This window comes from Schistocerca serialis, chromosome 4 (genome assembly GCF_023864345.2).
Source record: "Schistocerca serialis cubense isolate TAMUIC-IGC-003099 chromosome 4, iqSchSeri2.2, whole genome shotgun sequence".
Classification (NCBI taxonomy): domain Eukaryota; kingdom Metazoa; phylum Arthropoda; class Insecta; order Orthoptera; family Acrididae; genus Schistocerca; species Schistocerca serialis.
Window position 1 is genome coordinate 874,876,440 of NC_064641.1, and position 26,760 is coordinate 874,903,199.

Sequence of the window (26,760 nt, forward strand, 5' to 3'; positions counted from 1 at the left end):
TAGGGAAGGCACCGGTGGCCAAACGGATACCACGATGGTGGACTGGATCCAGCACGTGCAGCGTGGAAGGAGCAGCTGAACCATAAACTTGACAACCATAGTCCAAACGTGACAGAACTAGAGCACGATAAAGACGGAGGAGGAGGGAACGGTACGCACCCCAGGAGGAGTGGGCAAGGAAGCGAAGGACATTGAGTTTACGGAAACATCCTACCTTCAGGAGTCTGATATGGGGCAGCCAAGTGAGCTTGTTGTCGAAAAGAAGACCTAGGAAACGAAACTGTGGAACCACAGGCAATCTTTGTGCAGCGAGATAGAGCTCTGGATCAGGGTGGACCATAGTACGGCGACAGAAGTGGACCACCCGCGATTTTAAAGGAGAGAATTGAAACCCGTGGGAGAGGGTCCATGCAGAGGCACGCCGTATAGCCACCTGGAGCTGCCGTTCTGCAGATGGCATCGAGGAGGAACTAACCCAAATGCAGAAATCATCCACATACAGGGCAGGGGCGACCAAGGGACCGACAGAGGCCACAAGTCCATCGATAGCAATGAGGAAAAGAAGGACACTCAAGACAGAACCCTGTGGGATGCCCGTCTCCTGGGTCCGTGGAGAACTAAAAGCAGTACCAACTCGAACTCTGAATGACCGATGGATCAGGAACTGGCGGATAAAAATCGGGAGTGGGCCCCGAAGACCCCACTGATGAAGGGTTAGTAAGATGTGATGGCGCCAGGCCGTGTCATAGGCCTTGCGAAGGTCAAAAAACACTGCAACCAAATGGCGGCGCTGGGAAAAAGCCTGCCGAACTGCGGATTCCAAGCGAAGCAAATGATCGATTGGAGATCGTCCCTCTCGAAAGCCACACTGGTAAGGGGACAATAGATCCCGAGATTCGAGGACCCAAGTGAGCCGACGGGCTACCAGCCGTTCAAGTAACTTACAACCAACATTGGTCAAACTAATTGGCCGATAGCTGTCAACAGATAGGGGGTTCTGACCAGGCTTAAGGACAGGAACCACAATGCTATCCCTCCACTGAGAAGGGAAGTCACCCTGGAGCCAGATACGGTTAAACACCCGAAGAAGATGGTGCCGTTGTGGAGCACTGAGATGTTGAAGCAGCTGGTTATGAATGGAATCTGGGCCAGGAGCCGTATCATGAGAAGCAGATAGAGCAGAAAGAAATTCCCATTCAGTGAAAGGTTCGTTGTAAGATTCTGACTCACAAGTGGTGAAACATAAGGTGACAGCTTCAGCCTGCTGTTTTTGATGAAGGAAAGCAGCTGGATAGGAGGCCGACGCTGATGCCACTGCAAAATGGGTCGCAAGATGTTCAGCGAGAACTAATGGGTCCGTACAAATGCCATCTGGGAGGTGAAGGCCTGGGAGGGTGGACTGCCGATGGCAACCTTGGAGAGAGCGAAGTGTAGCCCATACCCGTGACAGAGGGACAGTGGAACCAAGGGAAGAAACGAATCGTTCCCAACATATCCGCTTGCTCTGTTTGATTAAATAACGGGCTTTAGCGCGAAGGCGCTTAAAGGTAGAAAGGCTGGCTACAGATGGGTGCCTCTTAAAGTGTTGCAAAGCTCGACGGCGATCACGGATGGCAATGGCAATGGCCGTACTCCACCACGGGACTTGCCGACGACGAAATTGTCCAGATGAGCGCGGGACAGCAAGGTTAGCAGCGCGAACAATCGCGTCAGACACGTCACGTAGGACGTCATCAATACAACCCGACAAAGAGGGAGAAAACTCGACCTGTGCAGTATATAGAGGCCAATCGGCGCGGTGGAAAGACCAACGAGGTAACCTCTCCATCGGGGAGCGGGAAGGGAGCGTGATAATCAACGGGAAATGGTCACTATCACAAAGGTCGTCGTGTGGCGACCAGTGTAATGAAGGGAGGAGAGAGGGAGAAGAAAGAGAAAGATCAATGGCAGAAAAGGTACCATGACCAGCACTGAAATGAGTAGGGGAGCCATCATTAAGAAGGCACAGGTCGTGGTCTGCAATAAATTGGTCGATAAGAAGACCTCGTCTAGATGGAAAGGCACTGCCCCACAAAGGATGATGAGCATTAAAATCCCCAAGGAGGAGGAAGGGAGGAGGAAGTTGCTGAAGAAGGGTGGTTAAGGCAGCAGGTGTAAGAGTCCTGTCAGGAGGGAGATAAAGATTGCATACTGTGACTGCAGAGTCTAAGTGGACCCTAACAGCAGCTGCTTCCAATGTAGTTTGGAGAGGAATCCACGTGCTAGCAATGTCTGTACGGACCAACGTACAAACGCCACCAGAAGCCCGCAAGGGTCCGACCCGATTTCGACAGAAAACACGGAACCCACGGAGGGTCGGTGAGTGAGCATCAGTAAAATGAGATTCCTGGAGAACCACACAAGCTGCTGAGTAGGACGAAAGAAGGGATTTCAATTCCGGAAGGTGACGATAGTAGCCATTACAATTCCATTGGAGAACCACAGAACGATGGTTTAAATGAGGGCTGAACACGCTAAATCCAGTCATACCGCCGGGTCCCCACCTGTCACCGACAAGGAGGGGGCGACATCCATAAACGACAGGTCAGAATCCGGTTGTAAAGCCGGGGAAGGGACCTCCGGTGACACCAGAGGCTCTTTGTCCCGGGACTTGTGTTTCTTCTTCTTTTCAGGCTGAGATCGAGGAGGGCTGTGTGGCATAATGGAGCCAGCTGCAGCAAGATCAGGAACAGAAAGAGACCGGGCGACCTGGGGGCCGATAGACCGCGGCTCTCGCGGTCGCCGCGCTGCAGCAGACCTTTGATCTGGAAGGTGCCGGGAAGGGGCATCCCGGGAGAGGCGCCCTTGACCGGCAGACGCCGAAGGAGTGGGACACTTCTCCGGCTGGGGAGGGGGAGCGGCGCCCAGAGGAGAAGGTGTGGGAGCCGCAGGGGAGGGGGGAAGGAGAGGGGTCCGGGACGGGGGTAAGGAAGGGGGAGGAAGGGATGAAGATGTAACCAAGGCGTAACTAGATGTCATGGACACAGGGTGCAATCGTGCATATTTCTTACGGGCCTCTGTGTAGCTTAAACGATCAAGAGACTTATACTCCTGTATCTTTTTTTCTTTCTTATAGACTGGGCAATCTGCTGAACGTGGAGAATGACTACCATGACAATTTACACATACAGGAGGGGGAACACAGGGACTCCCCTCATGGAGTGGACGTCCACAGTCACCACAGAGAGGGTCCTGGGTACAGCGAGAAGACATGTGGCCAAAACGCAAGCACTTAAAACACCGCATAGGAGGTGGGATGTACGGCTTCACATCACAGCGATAGACCATAATCTTAACTTTCTCAGGAAGGGTATCCCCTTCAAAGGCCAGGATAAAGGCACCAGTATCAATACGATTATCTTTAGGACCCTTCTGAACACGCCGAACAAAGTGAACACCCCGCCGTCCGAGATTGTCCCGAAGTTCCTCATCAGTTTGAAGGATGAGGTCTCTGTGAAAAATTACACCTTGTACCATATTTAGAGACTGGTGAGGGGTAATGGACACGGGAATTGTGCCAAGATGGGTACAGGCACGAAGGGCCGCAGATTGGGCAGCCGAAGCAGTTTTTATCAGTAATGAACCCGACCGCATCTTGCTCAGGGAGTCCACTTCGCAGAACTTGTCTTCAATGTGTTCCACAAAGAATAAAGGTTTGACACCGGTGAAAGTATCTCCATCAGTCCTGGTGCAAACTAGATAACGGGGGAAAGGTTTTGCCCCTAGACGACGGGCCTGACCCTCCTCCCAGGGGGTAGCCACGGAAGGGAAGGCCGAAGGGGCAAGAGAAGCAGCGCTTGAGGAATCAGTACCACGCAGAGAGACGGCCGCAGAACAGCGGCCAGAGGTTTGGACCCTTATGCGTTTCATCTGCATAGCGTCCGCCCTGATACCACCCACTCCGATCAGGGGCTCTCCTCACGGGCGCCACCCAGCCACAGCAAGGGCCGTCTGGCACGGCGGCCATTGCCGGGAGTTCCGATGCTCCAGGATGACGAGCAACCACTCCAAGGCATGCATGAGGAGGTCACAGCTCAGGTATCAGAAGTGTGATCCCTGTGTGTTCAGGGGGCTCAACCAAAAGGGTACATAGCGACCCCACCACACGGGCTGGCTACCGTGCTGGCTATGCACCCTAGCATCAGACAACGACGTAGAAGAAAAGGTGGAATATACTAGGAGGGCACACGTCGGAGACACTAGGTAAGGTGCTCTTCCCCAAATGGCTCACACTACGGAAAGAGAAATTTTGGAATGGAGGTCAAACCCCAGAGGGGGACCAAGGAATGCCAAAAGGAGGAGATGATTACGCAACAAAGCCAGAGTGTAAAACCAACAGAACCAGGAGGATAGCGGGGGCCAACATAAGCAAGGACACCAAGAGAGGGAGAGGAGAGGGCGAGGGGAAAGGAGCAAGGAGACGAAAGGAAGGGAAGGGGAAGGAAATGCAGCCCTGGAGAGAAAGAAGGCTGGAATAGCTCAGGGCACCGTGCTTGCCACGCACGTATCCACAAAAGAATTGTGGACCCCCTGAGGGGTCTAATATAGGTACTTTGGAATACGCAGTGTTAAACATTCCAGCAACGTCCTGTGGGGTTTCTGTGGCATGTGGATTCGATTTTGATGTCAGATTTATATCGTAAGGCAGATCTGAATGGTGAATACAGTGAGATGTCGAGCGACAGAAGCCAATGATAAGTATATGGTGGGATTGAGAGCATAATTATGCTGTTAAGACAAATCCTACTGATGAGATGCCATGGCAACCGCAGTTGTCAAATACCAAAAGCACTTTGTCTACAAGTACTTAAGCTAAATGATTAACAAAGCTTCGTTTGACTAACCATTGTGGGAACAACTATACAATCAGCATGGGGGGGGGGGGGGGGGGCATCTTTTTGCAAATGTTGGATATTCTTTTGGGAGGAATATAAACAGACAGTACATAGCCCTCCGCAGCAATCACGTAGGAAGTCATGGTTATTATTTTCCCTCGCTCCCAGCTGACCACAAAGAAAACTTTTCCATGTAGAGTGCTAACAACTTTTCCGGGATCTTTGACAGTGTTATCCCCGTCTCGTCTATCTTAAAAATACGATCCGGTGTGAAAGCAAGTTTTATCACAGCTGCCAAAGGGTCAAAAATTATTTGTATTTCTTGTCAAAGGCTGCAAGACGGTTGATACAAATTGCTTTTGGTTTTTGGCCACTATGCTTTTTATTCTCATGGTAATTTATTTTACCAAATGATCAACATGTGAGTACCGTACCCTCATTTACACGTCTCCTACTAAGTTCGTAAATTACTCACAATGACAACTCACTCCTAAGAGCAGTGTTAAATTAATAGCCCCACTCTTTTAGGAACATGTAGACGAAAAAATTTAAGTAGGACACGAACCAACTACAACATTTGTGCAGATGCACGTCTATCCACTACGCCACGAGCCTGTGTAGTTTGTGTTCCTTTGCTATATCGTAAATGACCTAAAGTCTAACTGCCAATATGTCATTACCAGACATTTAATTTTAACAAATGCTACCAATACCGGCAAGTCTTCAACAGATGGGCTGTTTAGAAACAGCATATCCACCACCACCACCACCACCACCACCACCACCACCACCACCACCACCACCACCACCACCACCACCACCACAATTTCTCCACACGCCGAAGCTGGAAGACTTTAAAGATGGCGACAACTGAAGTTATTCGTACGGAAGTTACATGATACGGTTGCACAGCTTATAGCCGAAAACGGAACCGCTAATGTTAGGTTTGGAAGTGGTTTTAGGGCATTCAATACATTAATAGCGGAGCTACGTACGGAGGACGAAATTTAGCTCTAAAATAAATTATGAATTCCTTGTGAGCAACATTACTGGCTTTATCCTAAGTCTTATATACTTATGCGTAAATTTTAAGTAACAATGTGGTATCTGGCAACTGGAGAAACACTCTTCACTTAACACGCATCGCATCCCGAAGAGCAACACTATTTTTTATGTTTAGTATTGGATATTATTCAAAATACGCTGAAGATACACCAACAAGCAAGATGTTTGTCTCAACATTTCTGGTTTGTTTTTATTTTTAAAGTTAATCAAGGTTCTGTTACTGTAGGTCACAGGTGCTGTAAATATAACGTTTGCTCTACCCACACCTACTTAATTTTGCAAGCAAATTTTGTACTTTTTGCGGAACTGTAATTACCCAGTGGATGTGTCGGTATGAACACTGATCTCTTACTTTCACAGGATTTTACTTAAGGCCAAGAGTAGCTTCAAATCTCTAAAGGCACAAATTTGTCTTTCCACTTCATCGTAATATTGAAACAGTGGGTAAAGCAAAAATTTCCATTATCCTAAAATAAAAAATGCGTTTACAATATTAACTGTTCTGCAGAAATGTCAGACTCATTAAGTTCACACTCTCAGTCAGAATACTTTTTGAATTCTTCACTTCAAACAATGCTGCGTTACTGTATTACAACTAAATAAGGAATTCCTGAATGCTACAATGAGATTCCTGCCGCACCATTTCAGAAAATAGTACCACTTTACGAACTTTATTTAGTAAGTTGAAGACCAAGTCCATTATTTCCGATCGTCAGTTGTTTTACACGAAAAGCGACTGGTACTCAGCTGTTCCAATTTCGGATTTAGTCAATAGAAAAGCAGTTTATTTTCAGTTCAATGATAGGGCAGGAAACTTCATGCTTAGGCTAATTTCTCCTACTCCCTTACTCCACAAAAAATTCACTCTTTCCAGTAAGGCGAGGATTTTTAGAAACAAGACAAATTGACAACCCAAGAAACCGTTTCAAAAACAGTTTCGCGTTTACACGTTACTGAAAGTCTATTGTTGAAGCCAGCAGCTAGAACTGCATATACAGAATCTATACTCTAGTTTTTACATGACCAACCAGAAGCGGTAGCGAGCGAGCTCTATATACTACATAAACTGTTTAACTTTGTTACCAAAAATCGAGAATTTCGTGACCGATTTAGTTCGAATTTTTACAGGACGCTCTTACGTACATTTGGATAGGCACAGACACTATTTCCGTAAACAACAATATACAGGTTTTCTGTTAAAACCTCTTGTGAAAAACAAAATGCTGAGTCGTGAACAGGCCTGGTGAGAGGAGAGGGGGCAAAATCCCTGGGGCTCAGTCCACATGGGGGCCCAGGTCACTCAATGGTTCGGATCCCCTAGGATGCTAAGCTGGTAAATGTCAGTCTGCTATTGTAAAATACAATTTGTGTCATAGAAAGGACATTACCTCAGCACCAGAATAACCAACCTAGCTAGTTTTTTCAGTTCAGTTCTTCAGTTTTATGACTCATACAGGCGAATTGCATACAATTCTACTACATGTTTTATCTTTCTTTCATTATATTTCCTTTAGACATCGTGCACTAAAACGACCTTGTCATGAAGATGGAAATGCGCTTTCTTTAAATGATTGAAATCCTACAAATACCTTTCCCCAACAAATATACACTTAACAGCTATGAAAGTACAATTTGGTAGGTTTGCCAACAACAAAGATAAGACTTCAGATTCCATCACAAGTTGATGTTACATGAAAATAGTATACGGAAAATATTGCACTTTAGAGTAAGCAAAATAAATGTTTGTATATCTGTCCTGGAAGAATCGTACAAGAGAGGAAATGAAACAACGTGGAAAAGGTACAATTGCCATTATGATTCTCTGAAATAAAAAGGTGGTGATTTTTTTACATGAAATAGCCAACTTACTCGCACGTTACTTGGTGTGACATCATTCAGCTATCTTACTGATTAAGGGAGATTAAGAGTTCACCACAGGGTGGCTAGGTTGGTACAGTCCAGCAACATATGGGTCACCAATTGGGAACCATAATAACAGTTGAGTGACGATGGAGGAAATTACCTTGAGTTGGCCATGTAAGGCCGATGTGAAGCCAGAAAAGGATGATAGAGTCATTGGGAGAGGCCTGTGTAGAGTACCTCCACAGATTCATAGTCCCTTATCACCCATAGTTTGGTGAAGTCAGAACCATTCCGTAGTCCAAATTCCTAAAACTTTGTAGCATAATACCGATCAGAGCTCTGTTTCCAGTATAATTGTCTCTAAAGTTGGCTTACTGGTAGCTGGTTTGGCTCATTGAGTTCATTCCCCAGGACCTGAACGTGGCATTTTTTTTTTTGGTAGGGTTTAAGGGCGCTCAACTGCTGAGGTCATTAGCGCCCAGTCACTGGTGTTAGAGCACAAGGAACCTGCTAAAACTCAAGGAGATGGGGGGACATCAAAAGGACCTGACAAAGATGCAGATGAAATAAGTAAAAAGGTTAAATGTCTTTGGTCAAGCCAGTTAAAGTTATAAAACGCAGAAGACGAGCAGCTGCTCGAGCGTCATCAGCTAAAACATCCGGTAAGGTAGATGGCAGGGACAGGACAACACGAAATTGACTAAAACGGGGACTCGACAATAAAACATGGCGCACCGTTAATGCCTGACCACAAGGGCACTGCGGGGCTGGGTCACCAGAGAGCAGGTAGCGGTGGCTAAACCGGCAATGCCCAATCCGCAACCTGGTCAGAAGGACCTCCTCGCGCCGAGATGGTCGGGAGGAAGTTGTCCAAGCAGTTGGGAGCGGTTTTACTGCCTGGAGCTTGTTTCCTTGGAGGGATGACCAAGCATCCCACCACAAGGACACAAGCCTCTTACATACATCCCCACAAACGTCAGATGACAGGACACAATGGGAGGCTGGCTGAGGCTGGAGGACTGCAGCCTTGGCTGCAGCATCCGCAGCCTCATTCCCAGGCACTCCTACATGTCCGGGGACCCACAGAAAGCTGACAGAACCGCCATTATCAGCGAAACAATGGAGGGACTGCTGTATTCGTTGAATCAAGGGATGGACCGGATAGGGAGCCCCAAGGCTCTGAAGAGCACTGAGTGAGTCAGTGCAGAGGACATACGATGAATGGCGGTGGCGGCGGGCATACTGAATGGCCTGATGGAGAGCAAAAAGCTCGGCCGTAAAGCTGGAACATTGGTCAAGGAGCCGGTATTTAAAGGTGGCGGTCCCGACGACAAAGGCACAGCCGACACCATCGTCAGTTTTGGAGCCATCGGTGTAAATAAAGGTGTGACCAGCAAGTCGAGCACGAAGTTCGACAAACCGTGAGCAATACACTGCAGCCGGAGTACCCTCCTTCGGGAGTCAGCTGAGGTCGAGATAAATACGAACCGGAGCCTGGAGCCAAGGTGGTGTCGGGCTCTCACCCTCTCTGAAGGTGGTAGGGAGGGCAAAATCCAATTGTCGAAGCAGGCGACGGAAGCGGACTCCGGGGGGCAGCAGGGCAGACACATAACCCGTACTGACGGTCGAGAGAATCGGCGAAGAAGGACTTGTAAGAGGGGTGTTCGGGCATAGACAACAGCCGGCAGGCATACCGACACAGCAGTATGTCGCGCCGGTAGGTCAATGGTAACTCGGCAGCTTCAGCGTAAAGACTCTCGACAGGACTAGCGTAGAAGGCTCCGGTCGCAAGACGTATCCCCCGATGGTGGATGGAGTTGAGCCGGCGTAAGAGGGATGGCCGAGCGGACGAGTAGACGAAGCTCCCATAATCCAGCTTCGATCGGACTATGGACCGATACAAGCGAAGCAGGACAGTGCGATCCGCTCCCCAAGATGAACCGCTAAGAACTCTGAGGACATTAAGGGAACATGTACAACAGGCCGCCAAATAAGTGACATGTGGAGACCAACACAGTTTCCGGTCCAACGTGAGCCCTAGAAACTTAGTTGTGTCCACGAATGGAAGAACAACGGGACCGAGATGTAAGGATGGCGGAAGGAACGCTTTATATCGCCAAAAGTTGACACAAACCGTCTTCTCTTCAGAGAACCGGAAGCCATTTGCCACGCTCCATGAGTAGAGGCTGTCTAGACAACGCTGGAGGCAGCGCTCCAGGAGGCATGTTGTCTGGGCACTGCAGTAGATCGCGAAGTCATCGACAAAGAGAGAGCCTGAGACATTAGGTGGAATGCAATCCACAATTGGATTGATCGCGATGGCAAAAAGGGCTACGCTCAAGACGGAGCCCTGAGGCACTCCGTTCTCCTGGAGGAAGACGTCGGACAATACGGAACCCACACGTACCCTAAACTTTCGATCCGTTAAAAAGGAATCAATAAGGGGCAGACGACCGCGTAGGCCCCACTTGTGCATAGTGCGGAGGATACCTCCTCTCCAACAGGTATCATAAGCCTTCTCCAAGTCGAAGAACACGGCTACCGTTTGGCGCCTTCGCAAAAAGTTGTTCATGATGAATGTCGACAAGGTCACAAGGTGGTCAACAGCGGAGCGGCGGCGACGAAAGCCGCATTGGACATTAGTAAGTAGTCGTCGAGATTCAAGAATCCAAACTAACCGAGCATTAACCATGCGCTCCATCACCTTACAGACACAGCTTGTAAGAGAAATGGGGCGGTAACTAGAAGGAAGGTGTCTATCCTTCCCGGGTTTGGGTATAGGAACAACAACGGCGTCACGCCAACGCATGGGGACCTGACCTTCGGTCCAGACGCGATTGTAGGTACGAAGAAGGAAGCTTTTGCCCACCGGAGAAAGGTGTGCCAGCATCTGAACGTGAATGGCATCTGGCCCCGGAGCAGAGGACCGGGACAGTGCAAGCGCACGTTCGAGTTCCCGCATAGTAAAGGGGGCATTGTAAGTCTCCAGATTCAGCGAGTGGAAGGAAGGTCGCCGAGCCTCGTCTGCCTCTTTCCTGGGAAGGAAGGCAGGATGGTAATGGGCGGAGCTTGAAACCTCCGCGAAAAAGCGGCCAAAGGCGTTGGAGACAGCCACAGGATCAACAAGGACCTCATTACCTGAGGTCAGGCCAGGTACTGAGGAGGGGGCCTTAATGCCCGACAGCCGGCGCAGGCTACCCCAAACAACGGAAGAGGGAGTAAAACTGGTAAAGGAGCTCGTGAAAGAGGCCCAGCAAGCTTTTTTGCTGTCTTTGATGACTCTACGGCATTGCGCTCGGAGTCGTTTGTATTCAATACAATTCGCCAACGTAGGTTGGCGGCGAAAGGTGCGTAAAGCACGTCGTCGAGCACGGATAGCGTCCCTACAAGCCTCGTTCCACCAGGGGACGGAAACGCGACGTGAAGAAGAAGTAGTACGAGGTATGGAACGTTCGGCAGCATTGATAATAACAGCCGTGAGGTATTCGACCTGACTGTCACAACTGGAAAAATCGTGGTCCGGAAAGGTCGCCAGGGAGGAGTAAAGTCCCCAGTCAGCTTTCAGTATGTTCCAGCGCGAAGGACGTGGGGATGGGGTGTGGTGCAGGAGACGAACGACACAGGGGAAGTGGTCGCTCGAATAGGTGTCAGAAAGGACATACCACTCGAACCGACGGGCAAGAGTGGTAGAACAGATCGAGAGGTCCAAGTGGGAGTAGGTATGAGTAGAGTCCGAGAGGAAAGTCGGGGCGCCGGTATTGAGGCAGACAAGATTGAGATGGTTGAAGACATCCGCCAAGAGTGAGCCTCTTTGACAGGATGCAGGAGAGCCCCAAGGGGGATGATGGGCATTGAAGTCGCCAAACAATAAGAACGGCGGGGGAAGCTGATCGATCAGGTGCATCATGTCAGCCCGACTAACAGCAGATGACGGAGTGTAGACGGTACAAACTGAAAAAGTAAAAGCAGAAAGAGTAATGCGGATAGCTATTGCTTGGAGTGGGGTGGTCAATGGGATGGGATGGTAATAGACATCGTCCCGAACGAGCAACATGACCCCACCATGAGCTGGGATACCGTCCACAGGGGCGAGGTCATACCGCTCCGAGGTATAGTGGGAAAAGGCAATACGGTCAGTCGGGCGCAACTTGGTTTCCTGGAGACCAAGGACGAGCGGACAGTGCAGGCGGAGGAGCAGTTGTAATTCCTCCCGATTAGATCGAATACCTCTTATGTTCCAATGAAACAACGCCATTGCTAGTCAAAAAGTTGGGGGAACGAGACGGGGAAGAGCTGGTCACCTCGATGGCCGCAGAGGGCCAGGTTGCGAGGCAACAACGCTACAACTGACGGCAGGCGGATCCGGTTCCATCGACTCGTCGCCAGCTGCGGCCGCTGTCCCTGATTGTGTAGGAGGGGCAGCATCATTTGCCGACAAAAGGCCGGCGGAACGCCTGGCAGCAGAGCGTCCCGGCGAAACTGAGGACGGCCGGGAGCAGCGACTCACGGATGAAGCGTCAGATGAAACGCGCCGGGGTGGAGAGGGGGATAGAGATTTCTTCTTGGAGGCCTTCTTGGAAGGCCGAGGAGGCACAGGGATGGTGGGCTGGACCCGAAGAAGGTCCTCACGCGCGGGGTCCGTTTTGGAACGCCGGACCTCGGAAGCTGGGGTCCGGAACGTTTCCCCGATGGACGCCTGAGAAGAGGATCGCTTCTCAGGTGGAGTGGGGAGAGGAGGAGGAGGAGGAGGAGGAGGAGGAGGAGGAGGAGGAGGAAGGGTGGCCCCTGGGGCAGGGGGGGTGGGGGCCGCGGGGGAGGAGGAGTTGGAAGGGAGGGATTTAGGAGGCGGAGGCAGAGCCCACTGACGGGCAGAGGAGGCGGAGGGGGGACAGGATAGAGGTGAGGATACAGCGGAAGGAGTGGACACAACTGAGGCAAACGAAGTGGCCAGTGACACGGGATGAAGGCGGTCATACTTCTTCCTGGCCTCAGAATAAGAGAGCCGATCCAAAGTTTTGATTTCTTGTATCTTTTTCTCCTTCTGATAGGCGGGGCAGTCTGGGGACCTAGGCGAGTGGACGCCAGGACAATTAGGGCACCGAGGTGGTGGGGTGCAAGTATGTTCCTCACGAAGAGGACGTCCACAGTCGCCACAAAGGGGCTCAGCCTCACACCGGGACGACATGTGCCCAAAGCGCAAACACCTAAAACAGCGCATAGGAGGCGGGACGTAAGGTCGCACGTCGCACCGGTAGCACATCACCTTTACCTTCTCCGGGAGAACGTCCCCCTCGAAGGCGAGGATAAAGGCCCCGGTGTCGATGCGACGGTCTTTGGGGCCGCGCTGGACTCGCCGGACGAAATGCACGCCGCGGCGCTCCAGGTTGGCCCTGAGCTCCTCATCAGATTGTAGCAGGAGGTCACGATGAAAAATAACCCCCTGCGTCCTATTTAGTGCCAGATGTGGGACAATGGAGACTGGGATGTCCCCTAGGCGGTCGCACGCCTGGAGTGCCGCCGATTGTGTGGCAGAGGTGGTCTTGATAAGAACGGACCCTGATCGCATCTTGCTGAGAGCCTCGATTTCTCCGAAGACGTCCTCAATGTGTTGAACAAAGAACATGGGCTTGGAGGTGGCGAACGTCCCCCCATCTGTTCGAGAACAGACCAAATAGCGGGGGAAGTACTTCGCCCCAAGCCGGCGGGCCTGTCCCTCCTCCCATGGAGTGGCCAAGGGGGAAAGGGCAGGAGAACCAGAACTAGAAACGGTACCTTTTCTTTTGGAAGACTCGGCCGCAGAGCGACCTGATACGTGTTGACGTTTCATGTGCGAAACGTCCGCCCCGATACCACCCACTCCGACCAGGGGCTCTCCCCACAGGCGCCACCCAGCCGCAGCAAGGGCCACCTGGCAGGATGACCATTGCCGGGAGTCCTGATGCCCCAAGAAGACGGGCATCTACTCCTTGGCCGACGTGGGGAGGGTGCAGCTCAGGTATCGGCAGTACGATCCCTGTGTTGTCAGGGGGCTACAACCTAGAGGGTACATGACGACCCCACCACAACGGGCTGGCTACCGTGCTGGATTTCTGGTGCCATGGAAAGTCCATCATGATCGCTGGTGCAGATGGAGATGCACTATGGGCGTAACTTTGACAACCCATCAGGCGTTTAGGCCCAATTTGAGGAATAATGGGTATGGTGACAACGCCGGTGCAATGCTGAGTGTCAAGGTCTTAGTGCACTTAGGACCAGTGGTACACCATGTAAGGTGTCCTTCCCCAAAAGGCTCGTACTTCTGTAGAATTTTGAAAAATGGAGGTCAAACCCCAAGGGGGACCATCACATTAAGGCCAAAACATTTGAGACTCCTTTTAGTCGCCTCTTACGACAGGCAGGAATACCGCGGGCCTATTCTTGCCCCCGAACCCGCAGGGGGGGTGAACGTGGCATGGCGTCCAGATGAAGATCACTGAGCATCCACATTGTTCAGGTGGATACAGGAAATCCATGACCCAGTGACGGTGAGGGTAACATTAATCAAGAGCTTTAAAGCTGCTCAAGAAATCGCTGCAGATGGGAAAGGACTCACTGGATATGCTCAAGAGCATAAGAAATGTCTACCAACTCCACAGTGAAAACACTACAGCCATCTGGCAAGGAGCACAGTTCAGTACATCCCACACAAGTATAACCAAAGAAAACGTTACCAGCAACCATCTAATCATCATTGTGTACTACTTCTGAACCCCAAGATATGCCAAGGATGGAGATAAATTGGTAGCGGAAGGCCTTGGGATAGGTCAAGACGGAGCAGCGACCGAGGGATGTACCACAAGGTGTACATGAGTTGAGCCAGAGGAGATATGATAGAGGAAACAGCTGGAGTTCAGAGAAGAGAGACTGGACACAGATGCGATCGTAATTCCTGATCTGGGCCGCCATTGTGGGATATGATTTTCTCAGCTTGGAAAGAGGAGACCTTAGTTTGGATGTTTAGGAGAGCCATGAACGTGTCACGTAATTAAGAAACTGTTGTTAGTACCTGATTCACAATGGAGGGACCACAGCTTCTATGATAGGGTAGTGCGATCTGCGCCCCAGCGGCGAAGTGTATTTAGCTGTATCCAGGACTTTCACTTAAGACGCCGAATATGGGGCTGGTTGGGTTAAGGGGTGGGGGTGGGGGTACCAAACTGCTAAGTTATCAGTACTTGCTCTCAGTAAAATAATTACAGAAGGGAAAGAAGAAAAAGGAGACATACAGCACAATGACAGGAGAAAGGAAGAACCAGAAGAACGACAGAAGGACAACCAACACCACTATGGACAAAACAGGAAAAGTAAACCACAGAGAGAAGCAAGAAACAGGTAGAAGGGGTAAAAAAAAAAAAACAAGAGTAAATGACCGTAGCTGGCCGACCACGAGAGTAGAAAGGAAAAGCCAGCCACTCTGGGACACATTAAAACATCGATCCTAAAAACATTAGAGTGGAGAACACAAAGGACATGCACAAAAATTTATACAGAATAAGACCCACCCCCACATATAAAACAAAACTAAATTAGCCGATGAGGCGTTATCAGCTGAAATTAATAGTAATGAGTCTGGTAACTGATGAGTCTGTCGCAGGGTAGCCAAAGGAGGACAGCTCACCAAGATATGGACCACTGTCAACCGGACGCCGCACCGACACTGAGGTGGGTCATCACAGTGCAGGTGGTAGCTGTGTGTCAGCCACGCTTGCCCAATGCGGAACTGGCAGAGAACCACAGAGTCCCTGCGAGAGGCCCACATGGAGGACTGCCACACATTCGTAATCTCTTTAATAGCACACAGTTTGTTGTGCGTGCTGAGGTTATACCATTTCGTCTCAAAGCTGCAAAACCTTGCAGCATAGTACTGAACACATGTCAGTTGCAGAGAAGCAGATCTCCATAAGCGGTTTCCACGTAGCATGTTTGGCCAGCCTGTCGGCAAGTTCGTTGCCTTTGGTTCTGGCGTGACCTGGGGTCCAGACAAACACCACTGGACCGTTCCAGGGCATAGATTGACTCGCTATGGTCGCGGGTCGAATCCTGCCTCGGGCATGGATGTGTGTGATGTCCTTAGGTTAGTTAGGGTTAAGTAGTTCTAGGGGACTGACGACCTCAGAAGTTAAGCCCCATAGTGCTCAGAGCCATTTGAACCATAGATTGACTCCTGGATGGTCGCTACCAAAGGATGACTAGGGTATCACTAGTCGATAGCTTGTAGGCTGCTCAAAGAGTCAGTACACAGAAGAAACGACTCTTCAGAGCATGAACATATGCGCTGAAGAGCACGAGATATAGCCACCAGCTTGGCAGTGAAAACACTGCTGTTCAATATGTCCTCCATGAAAATACGCAAAGCTGACGTGACCATCAGCCATCGAGCTGTCAGTGTAAACCACAGAATGGCCTCAGTACATGTCAAGAATCGAGAGAAAGTGGCAGCAGAGAGCCACAAGGTCAACTGAGTCCTTAGGGCCATGTGAAAGGTCCAGGCAAAGCCGCGGCCTGAGTGTACACCATGGATGTGTACGTGAATGAACCTACAAGTGTAGGTGGTAAAGGCAAGGACTCCAGAAAGAAGAGATTAGACACGAACTGCAATTGGAAGCCCTGGCCTGGACCGCCAGTGCAGTAGATGAACTGCCGTGGGTGATTCGGATAGACAGGACAACTACGAACATGTGCAAAGTAACTGGCCAGCAGTTGTGCACGCCTAACTGCAATGGAGGGACTCCGGCCTCCACAAGGACGCTGGTCACCAGACTCGTCCTAAAAGCCCTTGCCGCTCGACAAACCCCACAGTGGTGCACTGGGTCGAGTAAACGCAACACTGAGGGCGCCGCCGAACCATAAACCAGACTCCCGTAGTCAAAACGGTACGCTCTGTACAGCTGCACCAGCGTAGAGCTATCTGCAACCCAGTTGGTATTGCTCAGGCAGTGGAGGGCATTGAGGTGCTGCCAGCACTTCCGCTTAAGTTGAAGATGAGGAAAGCTAGTCAATCGGGCGTCGAAAACCAGTTCTAAGAATCGATATGTCTCCACTACAGTGAAGGGATCGCCAGTAAGGTAATGTTCTGGTTCTGGATGAACGGTACAACGCCAACAGAAGTTCATAACACCACTAGCGGCCGAAAACATGGCCATGGGCTAGAACCCATCATTACGCCTTGCGGATGGTTCCCTGTAGGCGCCACTGAGCAACATCAGTACTGGTGGAGCAGTACGAAATGCAGAAGTCATCTGCATACAGAGAGGGTGAGATGGACGGCCCTACCATTAATGGCCACTAAAAATAGACGGAATACAGAGCCCTGCAGGAACCCATTCTCCTGGATATGGGAGGGGGGATTATGGGAGGCACCAAATTTGACACGGAAAGTACATGAAATTCTGGATAAAAATCCGGAGTGGGCCTCTGATACCCCACTCGTATGTGCCAAGGATATAATGTCGCCAAGTGGTGTCACACGCTTTTCGTTAATCAGGAAAGACGGCAACAAGGTGTTGGCGTCTGGAAAAGGCTGTTCGGATGGCAGACTCGAGGGACAAGATTATCAGTGGTAGAGTGACCCAGGCAGAAGCCGCCCTAGCATGGGGCCAGTAGGTCACTTGACTCTAGGACAACGCAACACCATACGTTCCAGCAGCTTACAAAGAACGTTTGTGAGGCTGATGGGCCGGTAGCTATCCACATCAAGTGTGTTTTTGCTGGGTTTCAGCACTGGAATGATTGAAAGACGCCATCGCACCAGATCCGGTTGAAGATCACGAGGAGATGTCGCTTGTAGTCAGATGAGAGATATTTAATTATCTGACTGTGGATCCGATCGGGCCCAGGAGCTGTACAGGGGCAATGTGCAAGGGCACTGAGGAGCTCCTCTGTAGGTAGGTTATAGGGTTCACTGTGGCGTGTAGTTGACGAGATGACTTTACCTTCCATCCGCCGTTTGGGACTGCAAAAGATCGTTGCCTGAATCGTTGATTCAGTGTATCAACGTGCACTCGGAAACTATTCAGCATAATTGTTCGTCTCAGTTCTTGTTCCTATCAACCTGTTGGCAAAAACGAATGTGAAAATATCAAATGGACCCTGCCACTGCTGTAAAACTAAATACACATTGTACACCCTCCCGAATGTTTCCAAATGCGGGACCGAGCGCCGTTCGTCGAGCGCACAAAGCCGACAGGAAGTACAACTCAGTTCGTTGAGCGATGTCGAGTGGTTGAGGCTGATGTTTGATACTAGAAGATCGCTCTTTGGCATGAATTCCCTCCTTACCTGCGCAAAACTATAGGGTTATATCCGACATCGATCTGTTTTAGAATTTTAGAACACGTTTTTGCTCGCGTATCATGTCATTTGTGGAAACCCAGAATCTACTTCGTAGGAATAAGCAGAATCCGGAAACAGCGATCGTGTGAGACCCAACTCGCTTTATTTGTTCACGAGACCCAGAAAATATTAGATACAGGCTCCCAGGTAGAGGCCATTTTCCTTAACTGCCAGAAGGGGTCCGATACAGTTCCGCACTGTCGCCTGATAAAGTAAGAGCCTACGGAATATCAGACCAGCTGTGTGGCTGGATTGAAGAGTTTTTAGCAAACAGAACACAGCATGTTGTTCTCAATGGAGAGACTTCTACAGACAAAGTCACCTCTGGGGTGCCACAGGGGAGTGTTAGGGGACCATTAATTTTCACAATATATATAAATGACCTAGCAGATAGTGTCAAGTTCCATGCGGCTTTTCGCGGATGATGCTGTAGTATACAGAGAAGTTGCAGCAATAGAAAATTGCGGCAAAATGCAGGAAGATCTGCAGCGGATAGGCACTTGGTGCAGGGAGTGGCAGCTGACCCTTAACAGTCAAATGTAATGCATTGCGAATACATAGGATCCTTTATTGTACGATTGTATGATAACGGAACAAACACTGGTAGTAGTTACTTCTGTAAAATATCTGGGAGTATGCGTATGGAACCATTTGAAGTGGAATGATCATATAAAATTAATGCTGGTAAGGTGGGTGCCAGGTTGAGATTCATTGGGAGAGTCCTTAGAAAATGTAGCCCATCAACAAAGGAGGTTGCTCACAAAACACTCGTTCGACCTATACTTAAGTATTGCTAATCAGTGTGGGATCCGTGCCAGGTTGGGTTGACAGGAGATAGAGAAGATCCAAAGAAGAGCGGCGCGTTTCGTCACAGGGTTATTTGGTAAGCGCGATAGCGTTATGGAGATGTTTAGCAAACTCAACTGGCAGACTCTGCAAGAGAGGCGCTCTGCATCGCTGTGTAGTTTGCTATCCAGGTTTCGAGAAGGTGCGTTTCTGGATGAGGTATCTAATATATTGCTTCCCCCTACTTATACCCTCCGAAGAGATCACAAATGTAAAACTAGATAGATTCGAGCGTGCACGGAGGCTTTCCAGCAGTCTTTCTTCCCGCGAACCATACGCGACTGGAACAGGAAAGGGAGGTAATGACAGTGGCACGTAAAATGCCCTCCGCCACACACCGTTGGGTGACTTGCGGAGTATAAATGTAGAAGCAGATATAGATGTAACTTCATTTATTGTCCTTGCTTTGTCCATGTGTTATTCAGATTCTTAGCTAGCAGAATTCCTCCACTACTACTTCTAAATTCCCACTTTGTAGACTTCAATTTTGTTAAGTTTATCCCTAATCTCGTTTCTGTTGCTCGTTACTACGTTTTTCCTTCAGTTTATTTTCAATCCGCATTCTGATTCCTTAGACTCCATTCCACTCAAGTTGTCCTGTAATTATTCGCTTTCACTGAGGATAGCAATGTCGCTAATGAATCCTATTATTGGCATCCTTTCACCATAAATTTTAATACCACTCTAACCTACTCACATCATGGCAAGCCAAAACCTTTCACTGAAACTTTACAATCAAACTACATAAAATCTTTAAAACGTGCAACGACATGTAGGCAAGTGTTTCGATGACCAATTGTTCCATGTCCACTACAGTATGCAAAAAGGGAACCGAAGTTATGAGTATGATTACCACTGTGAACTTAAAGATTCAGTGTGTGGTAGATTCTGGGCGCACGCGCGCACACACACACACACACACACACACACACACACACACACACACACACACACACACACACACACACCCACACACACACACCCCGCATGTATGGAAGAGCAGTTGCAGCCTTGTGTAAAATGCAGTGACATGCTTTAGAAACTCACTGAAATCAACAGAATAATAGCATTTCTTGTCATTCTTTGATTGAACCCAACTGATTACAAATCTGGAAAAATGGATGCCTTATGGGATACATCATGGAAGCAACAGCCCTTTAAACAGAGCAAGTAGGAGATACGAGACAAATGACTGGAAGAAGGGGCCAGCAGCTGTAACAAATGACGGATAAGCATTAGTAATCATCTAGAAATTAATATCACTGACCTGCCTTCTTATGTGACGAACAGGTTGTCACAATTGCATCTGTTGCGGAGAAAGTACAAAATTTTCAGGGAAATACTGAAATGTAAGCCATTTAGGAATGAAAAATACGAAGTGCAGGAAAACCAACGCGAAATGCTTTCAGGGAAAATGTTAAGAAATCTAAGATGAAACGGCGATTAAAAGTACAGTCAGCGTGTAGAAAAGTCAAAACAGTCTACAGTGACTAAAGTAAGGGAGTCAACATTAAGTGTGCAATGAGACTTCCACTGTTAAGAGGACGGAATGGATAGGTGGCAAGAGTACATTTGAAGGCCTCTGAGGGAAAGGCCTTGTCTGGTGACTTGATAGAAGAAACTGGAGAGGACGCAAGGATGCATTACTAGAGTCAGAATTTAGCAGATGTTTGGGAGACTTGCTATCAAATAAGACGGAAGGGATAGATAACTATCGGTGTTTCTAATCATTTGGGGAATCAAACGACTATTCAGGCTGTCGTGTGGAATCAGATTGGCGATGTACCATCAGAATTTCTGAAAATTATCGTCAAAGCAATTTCGAAGATATCAAGGGCAGACAGGTGCAAAATTATCGTGCTATCGGCTTACAACAGGGGAGGGGGGGTGTCTGACATGTGAGCCACCGATTTTGATCAAGTTTTGCAAGGACGCCCTATATCTAAAAAACGTTGCTCTTTTTTCTAGGCATCCTAGTTTTTGAAAAATCAAAGCCAAGTTGAATGGATGAAAGACAATCTAATAACTTTTTAATTATTATAATTTGGGGTCCTAAGTTAATAACATTCGAGTTGAGCGGTCAAGGCATTAGACTGTCAAACCGATGGTCTGTGTTCGATTCGTGGTTCCTAGCTTTTCTTCATTCAGTATGTTTCCTTGTACCTGATAATGTTCTGATGATCTGAATACTTTTCTTTGCCAGTTTTCGAAGGAACATTGGGAGGTGTGAAAGATTATATATATATAGGGTGTCACAAAAAGGTACAGCCAAACTTTCAGGAAACATTCCTCACACACAAATAAAGAAAAGATGTTATGTGGACATGTGTCTGGAAGCGCTTAATTTCCATGTTAGAGCTCATTTTAGTTTCGTCCATCTATGCTCAATGGAGCACGTTATCATGATTTCATACGGGATACTCTACCTGTGCTGCTAGAACATGTGCCTTTACAAGTACGACAACATGTGGTTCATGCACAATGGAGCTCCTGCACATTTCAGTCGAAGTGTTCGTACACTTCTCAACAACATATTCGGTGACCGATGGATTGGTAGAGGTGGACCAATTCCATGGCCTCCATGCTCTCCTGACCTCAACCCTCTTGACTTCCATTTATGGGGGCATTTGAAAGGCTATTGTCTACGCAACCCTGGTCCCAAATGTAGAGATTCTTTGTGCTCGTATTGTGGACGGCTGTGATATAATACACCATTCTCCAGGGCTGCATCAGCACATCAGGGATTCCATGCGACGGAGCGTGGATGCATGTAGCCTCGCTAACGGAGGACATTTTGAACATTTCCTGTAACAAAGTGAAGTCACACTGGAACGTTCTGATGTGTGTTTCCATTCCATGATTAATGTGATTTGAAGAGAAGTAATAAAATGAGCTGTAACATGGAAAGAGTGTTTCCAGACACGTGTCCACATAACATTTTCTTTCTTTGTGTGTCAGGAATGTTTCCTGAAAGTTTGGCCATACCTTTTTGTAACATCCTGCATATATATATATATATATATATATATATATATATATATATATATATATATATATATATAAAATGTAGTGACAGGTTTTTACACAGTGCAAACATACAACTAAAGTCTATGATTGCGTAATCCTAAGAGATTATCTGTTCCTGAGCGTTGTCATAGAAACAGGCTAAACAATCAAACAATGGAAAATTCAGGAAGGAATGTAACCATACCAGAGAAGGAAAGTTGCTACTCACTATATAGCAGAGATGCTGAGTCGCGATGGGCACAACAAAAAGATTCACACAATTAAAGCTTTCAGCCATTAAGGCCTTTATCAGCAGTACACACACACACACACACACACACACACACACACACACACACACACACACACACACACAACGTAGACCATCCTGGCCTCCATCTTCATTAGTCACTGCTCTCACCCATCCAGCCGTTTGTCCTCACCCATCCAGCTCCCTCCCTGTTCCCATTCCAGCTCTTCACAGCCGTCATTTCACCGCCACACCCAGTCTTAATTTCTTTTTATTTCTCTCCTTTCCACTACTTACCCCCTCCCACTTCCACACTTTCTTTCCTGCCCTCCGCCTAAACTGCAACACTTCACTGTCCACCACTCCCACCACACTATCCCTCCCCTCCCCACCCCAGCCTCCTCCTTACCCCCACACAGTCGCCACTTCCATCATGCACTGGTGCTGTTGTTCACAGTGTGGTTTCAGCTCTGAGACTTCAGACATGGATGCAAGTAGCATTTACGTGTGTGTGTGTGTGTGTGTGTGTGTGTGTGTGTGTGTGTGTGTGTGTGTGTGTGTGTACTACTGCTGAAAGGCCTTAATGGCCGAAACATTTAATTGTGTGAATCTTTTTGTTGTGCCTATCGTGACTCAGCATCTCCGCTAAACAGGCTAAACAAATATTTCTCGCAAGACGAACGAAATCAGGCTAAACTGTCACGTTTTCCAGTACATTGTTCTGATTCACATTGCTAAGAACAGATCTGTCATACACCAATTTGTATACATATTAAGCTTATTAATGCATATCTTTTATAACAGGCTTGGACATCTTATGAATTTTTATACACCATTTGCCCTATCTAGTAAACTGCTGTCCTGCTGGGTTGTCTCATGATTCTGAAGTCTAGCGATGAAAAGCCTCACACAGTTGATAGAGGTATATTTCTGTGCTATTTCTGTGCTATCAGTGTCATGGTGCAGGTCGCTAAGGTACAACGAAAAAATGTTTAATGAAAATGCCACGATCAATAATCGAACTCGGGCCAACAGTTTGGTAATATCATGCCATGACCGCTCGACTGCTGACCTACAGCTAGACCTGCAGAATGACAGGTAGGTACCTAAGCTATAGCATGAAAACAACTAATGCCATTCAATTTAGGCCCCATATTAATAAAAATGGGGACGATCTTTCGACGTAAAGTAATGAAAATACGATGTTTCCTCAAAGATTCACTAGTGACATTGATATTCTCACTGAAAGTGAGTAAGAGCTATAGTAAGTGTTTAATAGAATTAGCAGGAATGAGTATAGAAAACTCAAAATATAAACAGTAAACCGGAGAGGAGAAATAACGAAAAGCAGCAGACATAAAATTAGCGATGAAGTTATCTCAGAAACTGGGGACCACGAAGTAGACGAAGCTAAGGAATTTTGTCTTCGTAGAAAATAAATCAAGGAGGATATAAAAAGCAGACCGCCGCTGGCCAAAAGTCTTCTACTATTAAACATCGACTTTAATATTGGGAAGTATTTTCGCGCTTTGAGTGAAGTATTTTACGGCAGTCAATCAGGGACAGTGGGAAAACCGAAACAGGAGAGAAGTATTTGGAATGTGGTGCTAAAGAAAGAGGTGGTTCTCCGTAGAATTGGAGATGACAAAAAATAGTGCATATCGACAATAAGAAGGAACAGGATTATAAGACGTGTACATCCATCAGGGATTAACTTCCTGGTACCAGATGGAACCGTAGAGAGTAAAAACTGTAGTGGAAGAGACGAATACATCCGACAAATAACTGAAGTAAAGTGCAAATGCTACCCCGAGCTGAACAGGTTGGCACTAGAGGAATCCATAGCGGGACGCATCTAACCACTTAGAAGACTGATGACCCCAAAAAGAATTTGTTGTGATATCCACACACCAAAAGATTATTTTAGCGCAATTATCGTGGTTTAAATGCCGAACCGGATGATGACAGCCGAAATTTATACAGCGTCCTGTGCCGAAGCTACTGACTTGCTATTCCAAGAAAGTTCTACAATGAAGGGCAACTTTAGCTATGCTTTTTCTGTGCTTCGGGATGGTAATTATTGTACGTAACTGCTACCTGAACCGAACTTCAGTCCAGTACCAACCATGACAAAGATCTCTTCCAGAAATTTCTGTATCTGAACTGCCCGATACAATACCCGACTTCACTACATTAAAATGAACAGTTTTATCTAAATGTTCAGTTCATTATTAGTTTAAGATGGGGAGTACCAATGGAAGGTACTAGCTTGTTTTCCACGAGCAGATCAGATGTAGTTCAAATAAGCAGTGTTAAAATTAGCCATTAACATACGTTAAGTTGTAAATGAAAGTTTCAGTTAATAGTGATCGTAGTAACAATATCGAGGAAAGATATTGAGCTGATGGATTTTATTGTAAACCACAGCTTTCTGTACAGTATTTGTGACTTTTGGGAAGTAGACCACCTGCTCAGACAGCGACGGATTGAACACAACAGACCGAACACATTATGCAGTCTAAAAACTATTGGGTAGTCTCCCAGAGCGTCCAAGGTTCTGTTCCCAAGAGCAGGATGATATGTGAAGCTTTTGTGCTAAATTCCTAGTGAATGTCCGCAGAATTCTGATTAGCGCCACAAACAGTCCCGCTAGTGGAACAACTATTTCGTGAATCTCTTTGCGCTGTCTCCACAGAAACAGCGACAGCGTCTGAGGCAAAGCTGCATTATTTAAACCTTGTTTCTGATAAAATTGAGAAACTGTGCCTAGCATGCAACTTCTTGATAGCCAACTAGTCTAACATTATATAGCTTCAAAGAAAGATTACATTCAAATATAGATTTTCCAGTAAGGGCAGTTAAATTTAGTGAAATGGTTCAAATGGCTCTGAGCACTATGGGACTTAACATCTGAGGTCCCATAGAACTTAGGACTACTTAATCCTACCTAACCTAAGGACATCACAAATATCCATGCCCGAGGCAGTATTCGAACCTGCAACCGTAGCGGTCGCGCAGTTCCTGACTGAAGCGCCTAGAACCGCTCGGCCACTCCGGCCGGCTAAATTTAGTGAACTAATCTCTTAGGCACATACTTCACTGCAATGTTAAGTACTTGTACGACCATTACGAATCTTAGTTATTTGAGATGAGTGGACACTCCAACTGGTTGCGAGTAGCTAGAAAACAATACAGAATCTATCTATCTGCATCATGAAGTTTCAAATATTTAATCGCACAGCATTGTTTACAACGTGGTTTGTAAATATACAACATCCAGATAGCCACAGGAGCGGACCCAAGTGAATACACCACCAGAAAACAATCGTTTCAGATTAACTGAGCAGGTCACAGCACACACACCAAGAAAATGCAACTACTTTAAGATCTAATAGGCGTGTGTTTTGTATTGCTATTTTTAACTGTTGAGGTTATACCTCGAAACATGTTGCAAGATTAAATAAGTAAACAAATTAAAAACTGACTGGAATCAGCTATGAAAAATCTGCTTATAAAGTTTTTGAAACAGTCATGGTATGGCTTTAAGTGTTCCACTTCTAACGAGAGTTCCGAGACTCAAGCGTGTTACTAACTGACGTTCTAGTAATAGGATAAACGATGTGGGGAAGCTTTGAATTACCAACGCCAAAAAGCTCAGAAGCTGAGAGACTATTTGGAGAGGATTTCTGCAACATTTTTCCCCTCTTACTATCTTCGCTCACGTATTGGTCTAATAGCTAACAAATCTACCGTGTTACCCAGACCAGCTGCTAGTACTGAAAGCCACATCACTAAGTGGAAACTATCTCGTTGCCCTTTTTAAAATGTTAACTAAGAAAGATACTGAAAAGATGATAGTATTTCAAATTGTGGTGGGAAAAAAAAAATAGAATGGGGGAGCCGCACACCCTGTAGTTCTGATACTGTTCATACATAATATCTACTGTACCGCATGAGAAAAAATTTACATTACTTAATTATGGACGATACGGTAATGAATTCCACATTCAACTTTAAAAGCATCACAAACTTATTTCCGTCCCCTTAACTCTTTCTCCTCCCTCTTAGGCGTTTTGCGATGAAGTCCCGGTCGAGCAGCGTAGGAATACGACACAGTATCTGTAAATATCCTAATTTACAGGGAGACGAATCCCTGGAATAACCGTTCGTACTTACGGAAACCTAATTCATTTGCGTCAGTAAGAGGGTTTACAAGTATACATATCCCATAACATCTGAACTCAATTGAATCTGACATTACAACTGTCTAAGTTCTTAAACCATTTGAGTGCGTTAATGATACCGACATTACACAAATTTCTTTGAAAAAGTTGCTTTGTCAATTATATTTGACGTAGTGAAATAGGGAACTTCTGTCAGTTCTCTTTCGTCAAATTTATTTCATCAAATCTAGCGTCCCAGCTTCCATTTGATCAAAGAAAGCGGGCGTCTTCTATTTGCCGCAAGCGGCTGGCATGTGTAAAC